The 23899-nt window shown below is 49.4% G+C and overlaps 1 long non-coding RNA gene across 2 annotated transcripts in view; it reads right to left on the bottom strand.

The window, feature by feature from the left end:
• The window catches only part of LOC109371020, a 44983-nt gene that overhangs the window by 12286 nt on the left and 8798 nt on the right, over positions 1-23899 (bottom strand). The window contains exon 3 of one of the 2 annotated variants that reach the window (XR_002121670.1): positions 12818-12990. The exons of the other annotated variant lie outside the window; for it this stretch is intronic. This is a non-coding gene — a long non-coding RNA (uncharacterized LOC109371020). Of the gene's footprint in view, positions 1-12817; positions 12991-23899 lie in introns of those variants that run through there. 2 annotated transcript variants of the gene reach the window in all.

Consider the following 23899-nt stretch of genomic DNA (forward strand, 5'->3'; position numbering starts at 1 on the left):
GAAAAAAAAAAAAAAAGAGAGAAAAAAAAATCTCAGTTGGTGATCTTAAAACTTGGAGGATAGAACCACACACAAAGTATGCAACGCAGCCACCCGAGCTCGTCACTGGCAGATGAGCAAGCGTGGAGTAGCACTCCAACCCCGCACACGAACTGGTGCACAAGCAACACTTGATTAACTGGGAGAGTGCCAGGCACCGTTACGGGGGCGAAACGGGGCGTAGCGAGCCGCCTGCGTCACTGACTCATTTATCCAGGATTTATCTTGGATAACGTGCCAAGGCTGCCAGCTCTGCCTCTATTCCCACCCATTCTGCTCTGGGCTCGTGGCCACGGAGCGCTCCGCTGCTGAACAGAGCAGGGATGAGCAGCTTCTGCCCGCTCCAGGAGCAGAAAGCAGAGAAAAGCGGTGCTGCAACTGCACGTCACCGCTGTCGCTTTCGCCTTTCCAAAAGCAAGTGGAGCTGTGCTGCTCCAGCTCCTGTTTGCTCTGCATGGGAACCTGCCATTGCGTAATGGGCACACGGGGTCCCCCGCTCAGATGCCTGGCAGTCCAGCAGCTCTGTTACATGGCAACAGCCGTCAGCTTCGGTCCAAAGGACCTCTCCTTGCAGACAGCTCTGCAAGCCCCGGGCACCCATCCAGGCCAAACCTCCTGCCTTCCAACCTCCATCGGATGCCATCGCACGTCCTCCTCCTTATTCTCACCAGGATTTCAGGCGCAGCACTGCTTCCCATATGCCACCAGCATTCCCCATTCATAAAACCCCGCTCCAGAGTCACAGCTCCATAGACACAAAGTTGATAGGAAGAGTCGGGCACCAAGCTCTGCCTGCCAAGTACCGGAATCCACAAACCCTGCAGTACCAGGAAGAAAATACCAAAACAGCCTCTCCTGGGCAGAAGGGTGTCCCCTCTGGATCTGTCAGACTTAAGAGCAAGCTGGGCCAACAGGTGCATGGTCCTTACTGTAGGTTCACACCCCTACCTTCATTTCTCAGGATCCAAATGGCAGTTTGTCACGTTCAGCACTGTATGTCTGACCAACGCTCAGAACAAAGCTCCCAGAGGCAGCAGAAGCTGTTTCTTCCTTAGGGAAAAAATAAAAAGCAATACAAGGGACCTGAGCATCCTGCATCCACACACACTTCTCAGCTCAGAGGCTGAAACAATTCCTGCCTGCAGATACAGTTTCTTACAGGAGCCAGGTAAATTAAATTAAAGCTATTTACTCTGTATTTACAGGCTTACAAATAAATCTCAGGAAGCATTTTGCTGCAAGAGGCAAGGAGAGGAGGAGAGGAAAAAAAGCATTTTCTGGGCCAAATATAGTAAACAAGGCCACAAACCTCCTCATGATTACTTATTAGCTAAGGGAAAAGGGAGCTGGGAGCTGGTATGGTTGGAATAATGCTACATGGAGCAGAGGAGCACAGCATTTCTTTCTCATTTGCAGGTAACAAGAAAGAAAAAAGTAAAATGTTCTTTTTATGTAAGGAAAGAGCTCTCTTGAGCCTGCATCTTCCACCCATATTCGCACTGCTGCCTTCATTTTAACTGAGTGCTATGGGTCAATGGGAGCCCTTTCAAGCTCTAACTGCATGATCTGCCTGGCCTGTAATGGGAAGGCAGTGGGTTTTGTTTGATTTGCTTTGTTGTTTTGTTGTGTTTTTTGTTGTTGCTTTTTTTGTTGTTGTTGTTTTGTTTTGTTTTGTTTTTTTGTTTTGTTTAAGTGGCTGATTGAGTTCTTTGTGCTTTGTTTGGTGCGTGTTGCACAACGCAGCAAAGTGCATCAGTAAAGAAAATCGATAGCGGCTTCCAATGTGAAGGTTGCAGGGCAGCCCGAACATTGAGCTGAGAGGTGGGGGTCTGGAAGGAGGTCACCATGGGGTGGGTGGGGCAGCCTTGGGGACAGCAGGGATGGACCCCATTGCGCCCTGATCCATGCATGAGCAGATGGTGCATCTCTGGTGCATGGCTTTGGCACATGGATGCGTTTTGCATCATTCCGGGTCTGATATCTGCACTTTTGGCATCCCCTGCAGCCCCCAAGAGCCCCGCTTTGAGGTTTGTACTCGTTTCCCCTCCATTAACGCATGCAGAAAATAAAGGAGAGAAGCTTTAAGAATCAGATATCATGCACAGGTTCACAGTGAGATGGCTTTTCTTTCCAGACCCACGCTGACACTGACGTTCAGCAGACACGAGGCAGCCAGCCCATGCAAACACCAGACTGAGATCTGTGCTGCACTGCCAGTCTCTTTGGTACAGAGGCACAAAGACCAACACAGCTACATCTACAGCCAGGACATTAAAGCACATACCCAGGGCATGAAGTAATGAGATTTAAGCCGTGCAGACAAACCCAAAGCTTGTAAATGATTAGCCCTCCTCTAACGAAGCCCTGATTCGCTGGTGATGCATTAACCAGCCGCCAACAGACTCCAGCCAGCTCCTGGCTCTTGCATTACTACGTTTCCCAGGAAATCAGAGATTAAAAGTTGTTTTAAAGCCACTGCTCACAGCCTTCACCTAAAGGACAGGACAGCAGGTGACCCCATGGTGACCCAATGAGCTGTTATCTGAGACATGCCTATGAACACAGCGTGTTCCTCTCTTCCAGATATATTGTCCAGCATCAGAGCTGGACTGGCCGTGCTGAAGGCTCAAGAGCTCACCCTGCTGTAATTCAGACCTGGCAACCTCTCCTCCCCCATTGCACACAGATAACAGCACCCTGTGCCACACCTCCCCCCAGCGCCTGAGTGCAGCACATAGGCAAAGTGCATCTGGACCCAACAGCTGCTCCGTGCAGAAAAAAAATCAAGCAAGAAATTCCCCAAAAGCTCAGCCCTTTCTCTGCTTTGTTTTTGTCAATAGAGTGAAGTCAGCTAAACGAGTCGACTGCACTCATTCTGTACCGGGCTGCTCACCGTGCCCTCCTTCCCTTTGAACATTTTTCCCTTCTGAAAAAGGAGCGGGGCTCATTTATAAAGACATTTTGAGTGCTCTGTGCTGCAGCCCCGGATTTCTACTTTTGCCTTGTCCCATGACACAGGTATCTGAGAACAGTCCGCATTCGATAGCAGCATCAGATGCAGCAGGTGCCCACCTCAGCTTTGCTGCAGTGTACCAAGCTTTCCTCCAGCTGGGGCAGAAAGGAGAGGCAGAGGGAGCAGACAGGCAGCTCCTCATCCCATAGCATGAAGCCCGTCGGTACAACACACTTGGCACCCGCCGCTCGCCCGGATGAGCTCAGCACATTCAGTCGCACTGAAGAGCTTGTTAAGCAATCCCCAGCTTTTCTGCTGACTTCCCCTACAGCTCTGCTAGACGGAGGCAGTGCTGGCACCCATCCCAAAACTCCGGCGTCACTCTTGGCTCCAAGTCCATCACCCAGCGTTTTGCTCATCAGCGCATCGCGGCCGTCGGGTAAGGCAGGCATGGCCGAGTGGATCCTGCTGCCCTGAGAGCACCTGCCAGCATTCAGATCCCCTCCCTCTGCTATAGGGAAAGGCAGCAGCCCGGAGCATGCAGTGGGAGGATTAAACCCACGCACCACCTCAAAGGGATTTCCAGCAGGAATATGCAGAAAGGAGAAATTCGTGTTGGTACAGGAGGGGCAGTGGGGCTGAAGCTGTCCCTGCATCACTGCCTCTGGTGTAATGCAGTGTGCCAGACCCTGCTGCATGAGGTGCTGCACAGAAGGGGCTGATGAAGAGGTTGTAATCCAAGCTTAAGGACAAACAGCTGCTGATTCAACAACAGATGGGAAGGAGGGAGAAGGGGACAGATTTCTTTCCCTTCCCCCTCTATTCTTTCCCCCCCCCCCTTTTTTTTTCTTTTTTTCTTTTTTTTAATATATTCCCATTCCCAATGCAGAAGAAAGGCAACCCTCACTCTCCCCTGAACAAACACTTGAAAGCAGAGAAAGGTTTTAATTTGCACAGATGTTAGGGAATGGAGCGTTTCCAACAAAACGTTATGGACTATTGGGAAAATATTTACTTAAAACTCTTCCTACCTCTTCCCCAAATATCTGAGAAAGGTCAGAGATCCCCAAATCTGCGACAATTCTCCCAGGCAGAGGTAAGAATCTGTTCTCACAAACACATTCTGCCCCAAGGAGCCCAGCTCCTCCAGCCCTCAGCCCTCATCTTTCAGGAGATTTTAGCTTCCCAAAGAGCACAGGAGGCTTTCCTCCTTCTCAGATCTGCTCATCTGTAGTAAACATCAGCACTGCAGCATGAGAAAGGGCTCCAGCTCTGCGAGAGGTGAGGATCCTTGGGATGGAAGTCAGGTAGCACTCCTCTCCCCAACCCCCTGCTTGGTGGGAAGGAGAGAGGCTTTTCCCTTTTTGCTTTAACAAGAAAGGAGGAGAGTAAAGTCAGCAGTAATTTTAGTTTTGTTTTTCCCCCCCATTCTTTCTTTCTTTCTTTTTTTTTTTGTAACAAGAGACCTCCTGTGCAAATGAACGCTGTGATGAAGTATGCAAGACAGGCTTCCCTTTGGAAATGGGAGATTAAAGTACAGGGATCACTGGAACACATGCAGAAAGCAAGGCTGCTGCTTCTTCCCCAATTATTGTGCACTCTCTGCTCTATTTTGTTGACCTCGCACATTTCAATCAGGTTTCAGCACACTCTGCCTTCACCTGCTATGAATCAAAACCTGGAGGGCTCAGATCTCACTGCAAAGGAACCCTTTGATAAGCTTGTTACGGATGCTAGGCAGCTCTGGGTTGGTAGGGTGCTTTTGCAGAACACCATTGCAAATTTATGTCGCCACCCAGAAAAAAAAAAAGTTGCAGGATTACTGGGCACCATTCAAGTACGGGAGCTGAAGCTCAGCTTCATTTGCTCCAGCAACAAAGGAGTAGGGACAGGAGGACTTCCCAGCAGCAGCCGGACCGTTGTGAATAGCTGCTTGAGACTGATCTAGGAATCAAAACATGGAGAAACTGGGGCACCCCGAGGAAGGTTAAAGCCAGAAACATATGGGATTTCCACCACATTTGGGTTGTCAAGCAGCCAAGGATCTCTTTTGCTGCTGCTTGCTTTTAAAGGCTTTAAAGAAACATTCATCCATACGTAGGGCATTTAGGAAGGCAGCACGGAGCGTGCCTGGAATGGTGGGTGAGGAGGAGCAGTTTGGCACCCACACCCTGAGCACAGGCAGCCCTGCCCTAAAGGCCACGATGGCACAGGGGCTGCCATCCTGCACACAGCACACTGAGATCCTCCTGCCCTCCCAGACCTGACAGATTCTGCACTTAGCAATTGCAAGCATAAAGCCAGGAGGGGTTATAAATAGCCAGAGTGCAGCCTAATTATAGCCACGGGTTGTAGGGCATTTAGACAAGCAGCATCCCCAGGTTGGGCTGTTCTGCTTGGGCACTTGGACAGACTGTCCCACCTCTGACACATGTCATGGGTGAAGTCCTTTCATTTCTCACAAGCATGACAGAACGTATCCTCCAGCTCGGACATTATTGCTGCTGTACCAAAGCACGATGCCAACACGAGGCTGAAGAAGTGCAAGCACAAGCATGGAAGGTAGAGAAAGAACAATTTGAAAAATTACGCTTGTCATGAGAGATCTTGTGGAAGACAGAAAAAACGCTCTTTATGTGGGGAGAGGCTGGAGATGCTGAAGGCAGCAGATCTGGGCTCTGCCCATGTTTGGTGCAGGCAGGGGGCTGGGATGCAGGATGCTGCTGAGTGCTTGGCAAGGGCTGCCCTCCTTCCTGTCACCCGTCCTTCTAGCTGGGAGATTTTTGCAGAGCCTTTCCTGCTCTGCATCACAGGCAGGCAGCAGGGCTGGAAGGATCCACACTGCTCCTTCTCCACCTCCAAGAGCAGGGGCACAGCTTTGCACCCAGTGCTCGCCCAGCACAATCCCTGCCTTCTTTTGTCAAGTGTTCTGGGACGCACTCATGTTAAGCACCAAGTAGGAGGCACTTCACTGATAACACAGGAGCTTTTGACCCAGCATCCTCCAACAAGAGATGTGCTATGTTCCCATATCTACGCTATATTCAGCCAGCTTCCTGATCCGCAGCAATTAAAGGCAGACCATCCTGAGTCCTGCTGCAGCACAGCTCCGTAACCAGCAGCCACCTTCTCTGCTGCATTCCATCTCTGCACAAAAACCTCCTTGACTTTTCAGGCTGCCTCACCTCAGGATCTCTGCACACCTCCATGCTCAGCAGCAGTACACAGAAGCAATGCAACACACACTGCCATGTGCAGCTTGCTGCTCCTCCCTCCACCCTGCAAAACAGGGTGCCTCGCTCCCCCCCCCACCTTCACAACCCCTCTCTATGGCACAGACTTTATTTTTCTGATGAAACACAAAGCTGGATCTTACATTTTTACACGAATGTAGATGTTGACTGACGGACTTGATCCATAGCACTGAGGAAATTCAGACCCTCTGGCATTTGGTGAAATAACATAGCACATGCAAACTCTGCTCCATAATTGGAACCATTTGTTAGTGCAGCTCTGTGCAGAGGCACACGGGCACCAGGAATGTTTTCCTTCTCCCCAGGTTTGTTTCATAGAGCTCCAGCATCGGAGTCTGGAAGAATTTAGCCGAGTTCACGACCCCCAAAGCCAAGCAAACCTGGTGATTCAGGAATGTGTGTGCACTGCACCAATCCATCCCTGGCAAGATCCGCACCTTTCAACCCTTTGTTCAAAGAACAGCTGAATTCTTTATTTAGCTGCATTGCATTCCCTGCTCAGAGCGAGCTATCCCTGGGCTGGCTTGGAGCAGTTCACTGCTAACAAACCTCGGTGCTAGGTGCAGAATGGCGTTCTATGGGTCAAGCTTACAGCCAACATTGTGTGCATGGAAACAGAAAGAGATTGGCAGCACCCTCCCAGCAGAGCTCCCAGTTGCTCCGTGCCCGTGGCAGCTCCTTGGGGTCCAACACTAGCAGGTGTCCCCTCATCTCCTGCAGCCCCCAGCACTCTCAGCAATCCAATCCCACGGGCAGCACGGGGCTATTTTCTGCTACACGAGGCATCACAAGCCTGGCAGGCATCCCCGGATCGTATGGTCTGACCTGCTGGAGTAGGAAGGCTACAAGCATCGCACTTGCTCTCCGCAATATGGAGCCCACACATACAAACACAAATATTTAGATGAACGGTGGCTGTATTCCAAGCACAGAATTCCCTCTCCAGCCACACCACCACTCCGAGTGCGGGGCCACCACCCCCTCCTATGGCATTTTTGGGAGCGGGGTGCAGCCCAATGGAGGCTGAGCAGGCAGCTCCCTGCAACACCCCCCGGTGCTGGGAGTGAAAACACAAACAAAGCAAAAGGTTGTTCAGCTTCTCAGCCTCCGAGACCATATGGAGCTGAGACATGATTGCATTATTTCTACTGTACTGCAGCAGAACGGAACAGAAAGCTGTAATAAACTACTCGCAGCGTGTCCCTTAGCACAGTGCACAGAGCAAAAAATAACCAGCTAAACAGAAGCGTGCTGAAGGAAGCCGTGTTCCTGGAGGTGAGCTGCAAAGCAAAGGCTCAGGGGCTCTGAGTCACACAGATTTCACAAGGTTAGATGATGAAATTTCTGCACGCTTTCTTCTCCTCACTCCCTCCCCTTTTGGGATAATTAGATTTGTGCCCAGCCAGTTATGGAGTAGGATGGTTTTTCAGTATGGGCAGGCATGGTAAAGCTATTTGTAAGAGAGCACAAAGCAAATTTGTATGGGATTGGTGTAAGGAGGGGGTGCTGGCAGGTCCAGGTGGAGCTAATGGGTGCTGCTGGCATGGGCCAGAGCTAGCACAATTTCTCTTTGTGCCTTGTGTATTTAAGCAGCTGAAGAAGCAAGAGCAGAACCATGCAACCACTGTGACTTCCTGCTGCCTACTGCTCTAACGTGGAGAACCCACATCAAATGGATAATTCCTTCAACCCTTCAGCTTTTGCCCCTGCTGAGTGGGCAGTATCACACTACAGAAGCAGTGACAATCTTGAGACATACAGAGACAATTCTTCCCAGCTTCAATACAACTTTCCTTCAGCCACAAATGCTGATGCCAAAGTGCCAGAATGAATCTCAAGCTTGCAGATTCTCTCACGTGATACAGCTTTACACTCATCTTTCTCCATTCTCTCCATTCCAAGGCATTCAGATTGGGAAAAATAGCATTGCCAATGCCAGTCAGAGGAAGGGATGCCTCAGTAAATGGTTTGCAGGAGCCAGCTGACAATTCCAAGTCCTCCTCCGAGAAAGCAAGCTGCTTGCAAACAGATTTGCAAGGAGTGAGGGGGGAGAAAAAAATCTGTTAAATTACTCATTCTGGAGACATTTAAAACAGACAAGTAAAGGATTCCTCAACACTCTGCAACACAATGCAAAGATCCTCCAATATTTCTTCTGAAACTGAATGTAGCAGAACTGCCAGGACAACATTGCTGATCTCAGCCCCATTGCAGGGCTCACCCAACCCAACCACCCAAGGCTGGGATCAGCTGCAGCAAAAGGAAATGGCCACATGTCCACCTTGTCCTCTATCGTGCACTTGAAGACCCAGCAAACCATGGAAGTTTGGTGCAGGCCTCTAGGATATTGGGAAATATCCTCTTCAAAGAATCATAGAATGGCCTGGGTTGAAAAGGCCCACAATGCTCATCCAGTTCCAACCCCCTGCTATGTGCAGGTCACGAACCACCAGACCAGGCTGCCCTGAGCCACATCCAGCCTGGCCTTGAATGCCTGCAGGGATGGGGCATCCACAGCCTCCTTGGGCAACCTGTTCCAGTGCCTCACCACCTCTGTGTGAAAAACTTCCTAAACCTCCCCTGTCTCAGTTTAAAACCATTCCCCCTTGTCCTATCACTGTCCACTCTCATAAACAGTCATTCCCCCTCCTGTTTACACGCTCCCTCTTGGAAAGAGTGGTCGGGCACTGGCACAGGCTGCCCAGGGAAGTGGTGGAGTCACCATCATGGAGATGTGGCACTTGGGTACATAGTGGGCATGGGAGGGACGGATTGGCGTTGGCCATGATGAACTTCATGGTCTTTTCCAACCTTACTGAGTCTGTGGGCAATACCACGAGGGATGGAGGAACCACCCCTGTCCTCACTCCCCAGCTGCTGTTAGCAGCTCTGTGCCCAGGGAGCAGGCGCAGGGCTGCAGCAGTGCTCTGAGTCCTTGGCCAACCTTCGCAGTGCCCCAGCCAAGCAATTGCAGCCGGCGCCTCCCGTCCCCAGCATGGGAGTTTATGAGGCTGTGGCCCACATCAGAGTTATTGTGCTGTGTTAAATTTATTGGTGCTATCTCACCTCATTAAATACTTAAATAGACCTGACAAGACAGAAAAATGGGACTTTAGGAAAAAAAAAAAAAAAAACGAACAGGAAGCTGGTGTTCAGATGGCTTGAGTCACCTTTAGCTCAATGAGTTGCACGTTGGGAAAGGACAGGGCACAGGAGTGAGCTGGGGAGGTTTTACAGCATGGTGCTCAGCACCCAGAAAGCCCCATCCCTACAGGAAAGGCTGCAGCATCCGGTACTTGAAGCCCTTTTCCAGAGAAGCACTCACTTCCACTGAAATATTTGCAGGAGGAAGGAGAGGATGAAAGACAAGCAGGACCATGTCACCAGTAGCATTGGCCTTGTGCATGCTGAGCTTTCCCCTCCACACAGCACTCAGCCCCTGTTCTCTGCAGCCCTGCCAGGCGGCTCCTGGAGAATTTCGGGGCAGATTATTTAAAGACTCCATTTGTTCTGTGCTCTTAACCTTCAGTGCAATTACCTGCCTGCTTTACTCCAGAGCCGTTTCCCTGCTTCGCTGGCCAGAGCTGGGGGGCTGGGAGCACCCTGCAGTGTGCTGGGAACCTGCAGTCCTTCCCTCTGTGCTCCCAGCAGACACCACACTTAATTTTGATTTAGTGGGACAGCAACGGTATAACGGCTGCAGGAGACCATTACCCTGTGACAATGTTCTGTTCCACTGTTATTGCTTCATTAATTAAGTACCAATTGACTATTAATTGCAGGAGGTATTTGTTATGGGAGAGAATCAGTTACCAAGTAGTTAAAGGTCAATAAGAGGTCCAGCCCATCGGCAGGTATTTATCCAGAGAGATGCCCTCCAAACCATCTGCACTACAGGGACACTGTGCTCACATTCAAACCCTGGTGCTTTCTGAGCGCTCAGCCCTTCTGCAATCACACCTTTACAGAAATACAGACCTCTGGATGAAAGGGGCCACGCATTGACCTGCCATTATTTTGCAGCTTTGGGATTATTATACACACGAAAGGAAACACCACCACCGACAGAAGTGACGGATCTCCCCCTCCTCCTCCTCCATTTCTCTCCCGTCGGCACACCTGAATTTAGCCAACAAGGATTTCTGACCCATCAACATCGAGCGGCAGATGAAGAGTTCTGCCCAGAAGGCTGCAACTGAAGGGAGCAACAAGCCCAGAGTTGTGTTTCCCCAGGCGGTGCTCAGCCCACCGGAGTCTCTTAAGGAAAAGATGCGCCTGAAATCTTAGAAGTGAATTGTCACAGAAGTATTTTTATTTGCCTTCAGAGAGCCATCCCTCACTTGGGCAGACTCGCTCAGCATCCTTCCCACTGCCTGTGTGGGAAATGAAACACCAACGTTCCACAACTCGTCTCCAATGAGCACAGACGTTGTCACAAAGAAAACATGTCTGAATTTAAGTGACAAGCCATGCAAACTTCAGCTAATTGATATGAGGTCACGTTTCCCTCTTTAGGTTGCTCTCTCAGCCTTTCAAATGGGCTTTAAAGTGACTCCAGGCTAATGTGCTTCAGACCTGAAAGGAGGTTTAGGGAGGAATAAGCTGCATTTCTCACTAAAGAGCTCCACTCTTACAATGACAGAGATTATCTGAAGAGACCTTCACTCTCATTTAACAAATTAAATGAGTAGATTTTCAGGAGTTCAGCATCTGAAGTACTGCGCTGTTTTTGAGAAGCCTGGCTGTAAATGTCATCGTGTGCAGCCCTTTAGAAAAATCTAACTGCAGTAATGGGTGGGAACTTCCAAAACCCAAATCCTCAGAGCTGTGGAAGCACTGACCCTAACCCAATCCTATTCTGAACCAGACACCCATCATCGGATGGGAAATTTACTCCCTACCTTCACTTCTATTTCACATGAAAGCATTATAAAAGGAGGAAGATGATCAGAGGGCTGAGCATCACTTTCCTCTTCATTTCCCACCCATAGCACTGCCCACGCCGTGCCCCTCCAGCCCCCAGCACCAGCACCCCATCATTCCCTGCCCCAGCCACAGGGATGCTCCTCCACCCCAGAGCAGCTCACATGAGGCGAACTGAAAAAGCAGAGGGCCTTTCTTTTAGCAGAGCCAAAGCTTCCCTAAGAACGAGCCAAGCCATCTCCATACCATTTTTTCCCCGTTCAGAAGGAATGTGGAGGTAGGTCTGTAGGGGAAACACAACATGTTGATTTAGCTCCTCTCTGACTGCACACACACCCAGGGAGCCCTGTGCTCTGCCAGCTGACAGGAACAAGTCATTAGGGCCATCAGCAGCACAGCCACAGAGGGGAGAACGGCGGCGTTCTTGCATTGCATGGGATGTACGATCACACAGCATCGCGAGGACTGTGATCCTCAACACTACACCAGCTCAGCCCGATCCAGGAACGAGCACTGCTGGCAGCGAAGAGGCCACAGGCAAAATAAATAAATAAAATCATAGGATAAAAGCAGAAGAGATCACGGCTCGCATGCACCACTGTGCTTCAAGCCCTGCATGTGCTGGGAAAGCTCCGAGAGCTGCGGAGCAGGGACAAGCTGCTAACTGGCAGAGCACGATGCCCAGGCTGCTGCCTTGCCCCTATGCCTGCCCCAGGCAGGGGCTGAGGGCTGTGTGTTGACTCCAGAAGAGAATGCACAGCAAAGCACAGCCCCGAAACCCCAACCTGCCCTCGGTGCTGAGCAGCTTTCCTTCTTTGTTTCGCTGACAGCTGCCGCGCTTCCCCTTGAAGCGGCTCAAGTTTCGCTTTGCTCACTTCTGCCTTCTCAGATTTTACTATTATTATCCCTTGATTTTGCAAACTTCTCACATGCCTTCAGGCCAGACCCAGGAAACAGCTGAACAAGGCAGCTGATGAGACAGGGTACAAAAGGAAAGCAGTTGTTTGGGAGAGCGGAGGCCCTACATCTGTTCCTGCCTGTGCCGGCGACCTGATGCATCATCTCCAGCAGAGCACCTCCCTCCTCGGTGCTTTGCTCACACTTCTGCCTCAGAGTGGCCTTTGGAGATGCGCTTAGTGAGCACGGGGTTGGTGATCTTGGAAGTCTTTTCCAACCTTAATGATTCCATGCAGCGCTGCAGCACTCTGCTGCTATCAATGGGGAGGAGGTACCACCAGGAGTCCCCTGCAAGCATTCTGCTCATTGCCATTTGCACCCTTCCCTGCCTGTGCTCTCAACCCCACGAGACTGAGTGCACCACTGCACCCAAATGCACAAAGCCAGGTTGAAAGCGATCCATTTAACATGCAGAGAATGAATTCTTTAAAAAGTGCCCTAAAAAGCAGCTACACACTGCAGGAAAAAGGGGAGTTTCATGTATTGAACAATAATAGCAAGATATTATCAATGTAGGGCTCTGATTGTGCCATATAAAAAATAAAATACACACTGGTTAATCAAAGAACTACAGACACTTTTAAGTAATCCCAACTCTGGCTTTGCATAGCTCCATATACTGCCAGCAGCACTCCTGTCAACCACAAGAGACCATCATATACATCAAAAATTCTCCTTTAAATTTATTTTCTGTAAAGATTGGTCTTTTGAACTGCAGTGGTGGAAGCTTAAGGGTACAAAAATCTGTCTTTTTTGTCTCTCCCTCTTGTGGAGGATGCTGATCTGTGGGGAAAGTGCTGCCACAAGCTTCTGTGTCTTGTCAAGATACCCGTCCTTTTCATGGATCACTTCTCTTATCAGCCCCTTGATTAAGACATTAAAAGAAAGGAGGTGAAAGAAGGTTGTGCAGCTGGAAAGAGGCAGCAAAAGGCATCCAGGGCTGCGTACAACCTCCAGCTTTGCTGCACGGCCTGGCCAGTTCTCATGCCAATTCCTGGCCTTGAAGAAGCAGGACTGCAGCTAAATTAGCAGCTACGGTAATAAAACGATTTATTATTGAGTCAAAGAGGGGGAATTACGCTTTTATTGCCTAAAAACATCAAGAACAGTTGACCTTACGGCAACAAGGTGTATGGCTGGGAGCCCTGGGGTTGGCTGGGAGCCCAGTGTTTTGAGGGACTGGGGCTCAGATGTGAGCTCCTATCAGAGATAAAAGTGGAACGTTGCTGCCTCGACTTCCCCGAAACTGCTTAATATTCAGAGCTCCCTCCATTGCCAAAGAACTTCATAAAAGTTAAATTAAATACGTACACTTCCCCCGTGAGACATCAAAGCGTTATCGTCCGAGTGGGGAAACAAAACACCGACACAAAGCCAAGACCAGGATTTGGAGGTGTGTTTCAGAACATGCACCAACACATACGCACTGTAAACACCTACTGCAGATGAGGCTCTAAAGGGATGCACAAAGCCTTAAGCACATTAAATGTCTTCTCAATCCCAGGGCGTGTTACCAAAAGGCATTCTTAAAAAGTTTCGACTTCTTTGTACAGAACGTGGTTAGTCTGGATAGACAAAGAGATGAAGCAATTTTCTTGTACAATAACTCGAAAGTAAAGGGAAGACTGCTGAACCATCAGGCCTCCTGCTGCTGCTCAGCACCAGAAAGGCAAACAAGGCAGCGGGAAGGCAGGAATGCCCAGGAGAAGCCCAGAAATATTAACGTCCAGAGCCAAGGTGAGTTTCTCAGGTCAAAGAGCAGGGCTGCTATTAGGTGATATCCCACAGCAACACCCAGAGCAAACTACCACAGCCCAGAGATAACGTCTGCAATGCTCCCATTTTCCAGCTCCCAGTGGAAGGTGCGGGAGAAGATTAAGAAGTTGGTTCAGTTTATTAAAATCCAAGATCAAATTCCCAGTAGATGCTCCAGACTCCCCAGTGTAACGAGTGCATTAAGGGAGAGAAAGCACATCCTGACAAATGTATTTACAGCCTTTAATAATTCATGCCCGCATATGCAGCCCCCGATAGAGTGCAGTCCCTTGGAAATCACAAGCTTTTTTGGATTGCACAGATTCAGCTAATGTCTTCATAAAAGGTTCCCAACCAAACCTGCTCTCAATATCAACTGCAGCAAAGAAAAACTAATAGCTCCAGCTGGTACTCATTGAAAAGTCACTTAATATTTCACCATGCAAGGAGCTATGTTTAATGGGACACATTGTTTTTCCCTAAGCATTTGGAAAACCCCTTGACATCATATTAATAATGTCAAGTTTTATTGGCTCTCTGATTTGAAATGATATTAAACTTTTCAGACTGTCTCGGCTGAAGTAGGAAGCTGTTAAGATGTGGACAGCTTGGATAACAGGAAAAATAATAGGTCTTGTCAGACATTGCTTCAAGACCGCAGAGGAATGATGTAAAAATCAAGGAATGAGGCATTTATCCTTTATGCTAGCTCGAGAGGAAATGTGTTTTGTGAGTAGAAGCAGTGGCTCCTTGTGGAAGATGCTTGACCTCTGGCCATCAGCATAGGAGGACTTGGGATGAAAGGGACCTTGAAGATCATCCATTTCCACTCACTGCCATGGGCTGGTTGCGTTGAAGGTCCTTTTATACATCTCATGCATGCAATTTATTTATGCAGTCTCATTCCCTAACATGCAGTTAAGCTGAATTACTTTCTGCGTAAGTTGCTCTATGTGAAAAAAGTCAATTAAATTCACACAAAACTAGCAACTCGTGTATTATTTTCATATATGTGTTTTCAGCTCATCTGCTGTCAAACAACTCCTCATTACCAGGTTATTCTGGACCACTGATTTAAAAGAAATCCAAGTTTGACAACCCAATACTGTTCAGCGCACCTCGAGGATGGTAGTTTAAATAGCACCTTTTGTTTTGCATGACATCAGATGGTCATATTGTGACTTGATTTATCCAGAGGTTGCAGCAGTCCCTCCCCAGGTTCAGTCTATAGCTCCAGAGCTGATGGAATTTACTTTGCTCCATTAAGACGTGTTACTGCTGCTGCATGCCAAACAGCAGGAACAGACAAACGGGGTATGAATCCTTCTGAGACCATACAGGTCTCTATGCTCTTCCAAAAACAGCATTCCCAAACCTCTTCACCAAGGCTCAGGTTACTATCAGAACCTGCTAATAAGTCACATCTGCTTAGACTGCCTCTAGAGGAGCCCCTTTTGCCAGTTGGATATTCAGCCATACACACCAGCACAGAACGCACAGCTGTGCCATGCACCTGAGGTGCCTTTGTTTGCCCACCCAGCTACTTGGGGATGCTCTGTCATCAGCTGTTTGAGACACAGCCCCTGCCTTTGATTCTTCCCCACATAGAACAGCCAAGAAAAAAAGCTAACTCTGTCTGGGTAATGTACAGGACGGGCATAGCTTCCCTCATGCAGATTAAGTCCTTCACTTCATCAGAATGTAGCAATTAGCAGCATAATGGACATCTCTTTAAAAGCTCTTTAGACTGAGAGAGACCACTGATGTGAAGATCTGAGCACACTGGGTAGCATACCTGCAGCTCCTACTATTCAGACCAGCAGCAACCTAAGATCTCTGATTTCCTATGCCACAATACATGGCATGCCCCGTCATGCATCATCCCTTTGATGTGAATGCACCATGGACTGCAGCATCCTCAGCTTTATATATAGTCACAGGCTATTGTTAGCAAATTTATACAGCCACATTTGCGAGCGCTGTGCTGCTCCAGAAAATTAAACAAACTCCAGCTCAGTGGGAGAGTTATAAATAAGTGACTCGCCCACTCATGAAGTTGATCCTGTTCCTCTTTTTGGCAACAAACATATGGAACTCCTCGAGCTTTTCCCATGCAGGATTTTAATGGGAAGATTACGCAGTACATCGCTCAGCTCCTTCCATGGGCAGCGTTGGGGGCAATCATGGATTTCCATAAGTGGCTCATGAGGTTCAAAGCCCAGTGGACAGTGCTCCCAACACCGTTGTTGGTAGGCAGTGAGCACACAGCCTCCAAAGGTCAGGCTCACAGAGTCTGTTCACAGAGCTCCAAATTCAGCCTTAACATCACCCATCTGTGAAATCTTGACCTATAGTGCTAACTGAAACATTCAGCCCCACCTCTAGGTCTCCAATTATTGGCACATTCCAAACTACCCACGTGTTCCATTAAACCAAACAAACATTTCTAGTTACATAGATGCAGTTTTATGTTTATGAGTAACCGCAGGTACCGAGCTATGCATGCAAAGCGGTGAAGCTGATTTATGAAAGCATCATCCGAAATTAAACTACGTGCGAATGAAAAGAATTTTGCAAATGCTCCTCTAAGTGCATGAAAATGTAATAGGGCCTAGGGCTGTTTGGCTTCAGAACTTAATAAAATGCTTGACTTGCTGAATTTGGTTGTATGTGTGCAAGGGGGGGGATAAAAACACACCTCGAGGAAATTCCTACTGGGGCTGTTTACTTTTTACCCCACAGCAATACTGGAAAGTGTTGCTAATTATCATTATCCTAAACACCAGCATCTATGCTGGGGAACTCTTTGCTGCAGGCAATGCGTTTTAGAGACAAGATGGACCACTTGCACATCCTATCAGAGCCAATGTAGCGTGGGCAAAAAAGCACTGCCATTCCCAGAGGGCACGCAGCAAGGAGGGAGCGTGCAACCCATAGCTGCTCTTCCAACACCATTAACATTCCTCCATCCCTCCTGACAGCCCTGCAACCCTGCCAGTGCCCCCAGCCGTAGGGCAGGGCTCTCTCTGCATCCTTCCCACCTCCATCACATCTCTGTTCACTGCAGTTGAGTTGGTCCAGATGACATTTCAGGACCCTTCCAACTCCATGGCTCCATGATTTCTCCATGATTTCATGGTTCCATGATCTCTCCCTGCCCTGCACATCCCAACGTGGCCACACACAATTGAGGAGTGGCGTCGGTTTCAAGAGCCCCCGACCTTTAATAATCATTTCTTCTGTTATCTGAACACTTCCTAATTCATCCCCTTCTGTCCCTGAAAATCTAAATCCTATTTAAGTTAATGCCCTTCATTTTCATTTATAAAGACAGATACAAAATAATTATTTCCTATCTCTGCTGTTTCCTTATCTTCTGTCCTAATAATTCCTCACTGTCTCTCTTTCATCATCTGTCTTCAGAACAAGAAACTTTTCTGTTAGTTAAAATATTCCGTGTGTTCATTTTCTCCCTCTTTCATATCTCACTGCTCCCCTCTCCCCACCTGCCCTCGCTCCCCCCTTTCCCAACGCTTTTCATGCTCACCCTTCACACTGATCTTCACATCTTTCTGGTGTTTGTATTTCAGTTTGCAATTTTATATGCAAATTCCGGCAGGCCACCTCTCCAGTCACTGCCTTTGATATCCAAGTAGCCCTGCCTGGCTGAAGTGCTTTACATAAACAGTGGTGGGCTCAAAAGGACCGCTCTGTCCTCACCTTGATGAAAGCAGCAAGGCAAGCGGTAACAGATGTGCTTCATGGGGACAACTTGATTAAAAGAAAATAGAGATGTTTTGTGCCCAGCCCTGGGAGCCCCGTCCTCCTGCAGGCAAGGGCACAGCCCAGCACACAGCTCCTTACCCTGCTGAGGATCACACGGACATGGGGAAAAACTTATTCACCAAAAATGTGATCATTGGCACAGCTGCCCAGGGGGGTGGTGGGGTCACCATTCCTGGATATGTTCAAGAAACAGAGATGTGGCACTGAGCGACATGGCCAGTAGGCAACACTGGTTGTAGGTGGATGGTTGGACTGGGTGATCTTAGAGATCGTTTCCAACCTGAATGATTTTATGATTCTATGGCATTATCCTCATCAGCCCATAGCACACTGAGCCCTGTGTTTGATGTACAGACCGTAAACACAGCCCTCACCTCAACACCACTGCCAACATACTGAAGTGAGCGCATTCACTGTGATCCCAACTATCAGCTGAAGGCAAATCACAGATGGCCAAGGGCTCGAATCCTTTCAAGAGTAGAACTCAGAAGTAATTCAGCACTAACTTTTGTTATACATCTTACGAACCACCTTCCCATGTTGTTTATATTGTTACACACCATCTGATGTTGACACAAATAAAAGCTTACTGGGCGTGTGCACGTCTATATGCATTTATTAAATCAGTTCTCATGCACATATTGCCAGCCCTTTGTGTAGTCTGTTTGTTCTTTTCCCCACATAGCAGCTTACTTCTACATTAGCCGAACAGCGTTTGCATATTTGCAATCAAAAGAAAGAGGGTTGTAAGCATTCAAAAATTGACAGCAGAGCTCTGAGCAGCTGAGATTCCCAAAATGCATTTCTAACAGCACTGCTTGTGAACAACTTAAGCACTGCTTATTTCTTCAGACCGCTCTCAGTGCCACACGCACCCATCTCCAGAGCTCTTCCTGGAAGATGTTCAAACCAACTCCAAGTCATTTAACACAGGCACAACTTCAGCACCCTCATTGCTTGCAGTAACTGTGCCACTCCGGGAAGAAAGGAGCTCAGTTTTGCACCGTCTCCTACAGAACCATCACATCTGATAAATAACTGAGTAGTGACTCACCGGCGGCGTATGCAGGAAGTATATATTTAAACCTGTTCTGCTTAAACAATTGTTTAAGATGTCAGTTTATCATGCAGACAGTTTTTATTGAAAGAAAGAAAAATATCATTTTTTAAATTAATGAGAGCAGACCTTATCTCAGTCGCTTTTACTACACTGTATTTTGGAAAATACTCTCTCATTGTTCACTGTTGCTTCGCTTTGTTGGATCCACACGGCAACAGCCACATTTCAAAAGACTCTTATAAACATTAACCAACAAAACCTCAATGCTGGGAGCTGCAGAAGGAACAAATGCGGAAAGATTAATTCACTCCCCCAAAGTTATATTAAATCAAGGCAAACTTGCAAACAGAACCCAGCCCTCAGCTCCCCGGCTTTAAGGCACAGCTGCCCACCTCCCTGCTGGGAGCTCACCAGGGCGAATAGGGCAGCCCCATAACTCGAGACCCTGAGCATTCATGGTGTCCCCTTACAGCCTTTGATGTGCTTTGTTATCCCAGGAAGAGGAGAGAATCACAGCAGCACATGGCCAGGACAGCTGCTACACTTTGCCAGGCTGAGGGAACACCAAAGAGCTTTGGAGATTAGAAGGAACTCAGGTGAGGTGGCAGCAAGCTGCCAGCTGAGGGCTGCTGTCCATGCACAGAGTGAGCTGGGGGGACAGTCAACTCTTCCACCATATGGGATTTTAAATTAATCCTGTCAGCTCAGCTCGAGGGCCTGTCAGCCCTGCTGACAGCTTGCTGACAGTACTGCTCAGCAGCAATGGGCAGCAGAGCTCCAGGATGCTGCTGGAATCCCACCTGCAGGATCAGAGGAATTGGGGGTGCTGGGAGGAGAGGGGTGGAAAATTCCAAAGCAAGGAGAGACTTTAAAACATTGAGACTCCGCCTTTGGAGTAAAACTGATAAGGGGAGAAAACAAAATAAAATGGATGATCAAGAAAAGGAAGATTGGAACTTCAGTGTCTCCTTTCAGCATCTAAATGCGGGCTGTAAGAAGGAAGGGGACAGACTCCTTAGTGGGTCTGTGTGATGTCTGAATGGCTTCAGACTACAAGAGAAGAGATCGAGACTGAAGATGAGGCAGAAGGTTTGGCACTGAGGGCGGTGAGGCACTGGCACAGGTTGCCCAGAGAGGCGGTGGTGCCCCGTCCCTGCAGACAGCCCAGGTCAGGCTGTTGGGGCTGTGAGCACTGCTGGAGCTGTGGGTGTCCCTGTGCACTGCAGGGAGCGGCACCAGGTGGCCTTTGAGGCTCCCTTCCAACTCAAACCATTCTCTGACTCTGTAATGCATGGAAACTGAGGCTTACAGGGAGGGAGAGAAGGGAGCAACAAGTCTCTGGTCTCCCTCCACCATCCACCATATGCAGGAAGATTCGGCTCCTACCCCTTTCCTCCTCCTCCCACCCTGAACACTGCGGCTCCATTGAGCCCTGATGGCCCAGCATGGAGCCACTGCTGATGGAAATCCACAGAGCAGCCAGCATTCAGGGGGATGAGAGAACTCTTCAGCCTGGGCCCTGCTGTGCTCTTTTCAGGAGAGGTCCTTTTAACCTGATGCTATTCCCAGCCCGTCACCCTGATCTAAATGTTAACATGCTCTTCAGAATGCGCCTCCTGTGCACCGGGAGTGATGCTGACAGCAGTTGGGAGCTGCTGGGAGGGAACTGGGGCATGGAGCTGAAGCTGGGTAGAGAAAGTGCTGCTCAGAAGCCCACATTGATGCCAGTCCGCAGTGCTACTTGAAAACGTTCTACCAAGCACTGACTGCAAAGAGCAGCACCCGTGCAAAACAAACACAGCCGAGGGAAAAAGCTGGTCTAGGAATGCAGCCAGGAAAAAGTTTGGGGAACATCCCCATGGGCAAGGCTTAAGCTTTGCCAGACCTACAAATCCCTGCTCTTAGTTTCTCTGCCCTTCACAAACCCTGATACAGTTTGCTCAGCTGTAGTGCTGGGGTCTCACTGCTCAGCTCCAGCTGAAATGATAACGATGCTGTGGCAGATTACCCAGGGTTCACATCCTTGGCAGCAATCACACAGCACTATCAGCTTGCCATATATTTTCTGTAGCAATAAAGGTACAAAGAAAAGCCTCAGTATAATATAATCAAGACTGTAAACTGTGCTTATAGTAACAGAAGTAGGTTTGAAATTGGATATGAAAGGGCAGATCCCAAAGGCAGAAGCAGCAGGAGGACATCAGAGGCAGCACATCCATCCTGGAGCCTGGAACAAGCTCCTGAAACACCTCAGCACCAGAAGCAGCTGCTTGGAGGTGAGCACAGCGAGATGCGTCCCCCAGCAGAGCCCAACCCTGGGAGCACCCTGTGTACTGCTCACAGACCAAAGCCACCTCGTCCCCATCTCTCTTGGGCTGCTGCAGAGCAGCGCACTGCTCCCAGCTCAGGGGCAGCCTGGCACCCACTGTCAGCATAGCAGTCAGCTGCTTCAGCTCTGCCTGGATGATAAGGCGCTTTCTGGGCAGGTAGAGAAATAACAAGGGATGTAACTATCTGGAGCTCTGCAGCTTCCTTTCAATGCAAGATTTCCCCGTCTCTTCCCTGCTGGTGTCTGCAGCAGCATGGAAAGCTCTGAACAAGGTGCCCTATAATCCGTCAGAGGTGCCATTGCCCATTCATGCTCCACAGGAGCTCTGTCTCTCCACTAAATCCCTCAAGCCATCTCCAAATCACCTAATCTCCATCTCCACCACCTCCCTCTTTTCAGTGACCTTTCCCCTGACATACGGTATCTGCAGGCTTCCAGATAACACCCTCACATCCTTATCTGAAAGAGTATTTTCGCTCCTGTCCTGGCATTATGCTCAAGCAGCAGTGAAGACACGCAAAGAAAGCACCAGAAGTGCTCAGGAGGAGATGGAGAGGAAGGCAGCTTTTGGCTGCTCATCTGAAACCTCTCCAGCACCTTTGGTTTTGCCACCACATCAAAAGCCCATCTACCAGGCACAGCAGGCAGCTGGCAGAGCCTCACCAACCACTCACACCAGCTGCATAGATCTGGGTGTTTGAAACAGGTTTTGCTCATCACCCCAGTGCAGCCCTTTACTTGCGCTACATTGCTTCTTCTTGCTTCCCTCTGCTCCCAGGTCGCACAGCAATCCTGTCACCTCTCCCTTCCAGTAACGAGCAGAAAGCTCCCAGCCCCCAGCTCTGCCCTCCTTCACACCCCTTGCATGGCAGTTCCCCCTTCTTCTATCAGGCAGGGAACAGAGCAAGAAGAAATTCAGTGATGAGCACTGCAGCGAAGAAAGCATCAAAGTCTGCTGAGGAACAGCCCCATCCCTCACGTACAGCTGCACATGCTGGTGGTCTGATAGCAGCTTGGACAGCAGAGCACTGATACAGTGCATCTCAACTTGCGGACCCTGTGTGATTTCTGTTCAAATCAGAACAAAGAGGCTCCCCAAGAGCCCCAGCCCTGCATCCAAAAGGCTCTATCCTGCTCTCCCATCTCACCAGGCTGTGTAGGCAGTGGTCATTCAGGTGCCCATACAGTCCACAGAGGCTGCAAACCACTTATCTGCTACAGGCAAAAGTTCTGTCATTTCTAAATAATAGGAATTCATGGAATTCCCAGGTCTCTTATAACCTGCCTTTTACTCCAACAATAAAGAGCTTCCCCTAGAAGTTTCCCAATGTAAACAGACACCATAAAGGAGACAGATGTTGATTCTGCTGCACTAATGAGGAACGCCAGTATTACACAGGGTGGCTGGGGCACGGAGGTGAGGACTTACTACTCTGCTGAGTGGAGCCGTAGGGGTGCAGAGGCTCAGTGCTCAGCAGCGAGGTTATGCAGGGGTTGCACACAACCTCTGCTCGGTGCTTCAGCCTCGCCTCTCTGCAGCTAATGAGTGTTACAAGAGGAGAGGGAGGCGGCGGAAGCTGGAGGGAAATGGAGCAGAAATGCAGGGCTGCCAGCTCGGATATCATCCACCTCTCTCCAGACAGGCAGGCACAGGGGGAACCTCTCCCCAGAGCCATACAGGGGAGCTGCCATGGGAATGGCAGCGCTGGAGCACAAGGGGTTGGAGGATGGGGAAAGTATGCAAAGCTGCATGCTCTGAATGAAGCTGCAGGCGGACTGGTTTTTCCAAGCGGGGCCAAACTGGGCATCGATAAGGAACAAGTCCAGAGTGAAAGCAGTGCACACACGCACCTCCAGCTGCAGAGGGAATGGCATTGAGCACAGAGCCACACCTGTCACTGAGAACCAGCAGGCGACAGCAGCTCTGCTGAACCTGCCACTCCACTGATCCAAAGGAGAAACAAACAGCTCCTGCCCTGTTCCAACAGCCACTGCCCTCCCAACGCTGCCCGCAGCAGCTCCTGCTCTCACACCATCGCACTCAGTGCTGTGCATCCCTGCCCTGAGCAGTTCACAGCTCGGAAGCCAATTCCTGCAGCTGAGGACTGAGGGAGACCGAGCAAGCAGCTGAGGACTGCAAAGGGGGGGGTCAGGATTCATCCTCCCCCCTCAGCTGTGTGCTTTGTCCCCACATCCCCTTCTGCTCTCCCTGCAGCCACACTCCCAGCACTGCAGCAGCTCTGTGCTCCGGGCATGGCTTCCCGACAAGCAATCACATCTCAGAGGCTCTGGCATTTTCTCAGAACACCTCAAATTGCTTTTTTTACACCTCGCTGCTCAGTGCCAACCCCAATTCATGTTATTTGTGCATTTGCTTAGAGAACATTATCTGATCAGTCACCCTGTAAGAGGTTGGGGAAGAGTCTTCAGCTTCTCCTTGTCACCGAAGCAGGTCAGGCACAAAGGAATCGGCGCAAATATTTTGTAAAACAAACTGCCTCCCAGCACCACTGCTGTTTGCATGGGGTCCTGCATGCAGGCTGATGTGGCCCAAGAGGTAACACCCAGCACCTGCCTGCTCCGCAGCTACTCCGTGTGCCTTAAATCGAAACGAACAGAGGAGAAAACGAGGATTTGGCACATTTGCATACATTCCCTCTGCTGGCAGAAGCTAGAAAAGGCAACACCCCAAACTCAAGAAGATGCTGGAGTTGCAAAACGCTCTTCACAAGCAGATATATTCGGGTACATCTCAGACAGTGCTGCGTGTCACCATGCATCATGGCTCTGCCAGCCCCACCAATGGGGCAGGTTCCCTTCTCTGCAGGGCAGGCAGGAGGGGC

The sequence above is a fragment of the Meleagris gallopavo genome, chromosome 26 (assembly GCF_000146605.3).
Source record: "Meleagris gallopavo isolate NT-WF06-2002-E0010 breed Aviagen turkey brand Nicholas breeding stock chromosome 26, Turkey_5.1, whole genome shotgun sequence".
Taxonomy (NCBI): Eukaryota; Metazoa; Chordata; class Aves; order Galliformes; family Phasianidae; genus Meleagris; species Meleagris gallopavo.